The sequence below is a fragment of the Molossus molossus genome, unplaced genomic scaffold (genome assembly GCF_014108415.1).
Source record: "Molossus molossus isolate mMolMol1 unplaced genomic scaffold, mMolMol1.p scaffold_m16_p_5, whole genome shotgun sequence".
Taxonomy (NCBI): Eukaryota; Metazoa; Chordata; class Mammalia; order Chiroptera; family Molossidae; genus Molossus; species Molossus molossus.
In genome coordinates, this window is record NW_023425388.1 from 67,757,215 (window position 1) to 67,758,168 (window position 954).

General features: G+C 30.5%; 1 non-coding gene across 1 annotated transcript; it reads right to left on the reverse strand.

Annotated features, from left to right (window-relative positions):
- Positions 1–431: 431 nt before the first annotated feature.
- Positions 432–538, reverse strand: LOC118618062. Its single transcript, XR_004956984.1, has one exon. It is a non-coding gene; the product is annotated as a U6 spliceosomal RNA (small nuclear RNA).
- Positions 539–954: the final 416 nt, after the last annotated feature.

A 954-nucleotide genomic window follows, 5' to 3' on the forward strand; every position in this document is an offset into this window, starting at 1 on the left:
TGTGCCCTGAACAGGAACTGAACCCACAACCGTTTTGGTGTATGGGAAGACGCTCCAACCGAGCCACCTGGCCAGGGCTTTTGTATGTTAAGCTTTTAACTTTATGTTTGTGTTAATAAATTGATTTTAATCTGAATCCAATTTATTATTTTGCCAATCCATTGGTTATTTTTCTTTCAGTAATAACATTTTTAATTTCTAAGAATAGTTTCTTACTTTCTGAATACTATTTTCAAAATAGTATATTCTTGTTTTATGGCTACAATTGCCTCTTTTTAAAAATAGAGATATAAGTTCACATAATAAAAATTCACTATTTTTTTTATTAAGAAACATCTTTATTTTAAATGATAGTACAAAAATTATATATATATATATATATATATATATATATGTATATAATATTGACCTGTATAGATATATATACACACAAAAATATGGAACGCTTCACGAATTTGCGTGTCATCCTTGTGCAGGGGCCATGCTAATCTTCTCTGTATCGTTCCAATTTTAGAATATGTGCTGCTGAAGTGAGCACTCACTATTTTTAAGTGTGTAATTCACTATCTTCTTCCCTGTATATTCACTATGTTGTGCAACCATGACTATTAGCTAATTCTAGAACATTTCCATTATGCAAAAAGAAGCCCTGTACCAGTTAGCAGCTAGTCCCAAAAACCCTCTTTCCTTAGCCCATGAAAACCAATAATCTATTTTCTGTCTCTATGGATTTACTTAATCTAGGTTTTTTTATAAAAACATAATTATATAACAGGTGGCCTTTTGTGTCTTGTTTCGTCCAGTTAACATAATGTTTTTAAGTTTCATGCATGTTCTAGCATTTAATATAGTACTTCATTCCTTTTTATAGTGGAATAATACTCCATTGCATGAATATACCACATTTTGTTTATCCATACTCTGGTTGGTGGACATTGGGTTATTTTCAATTTT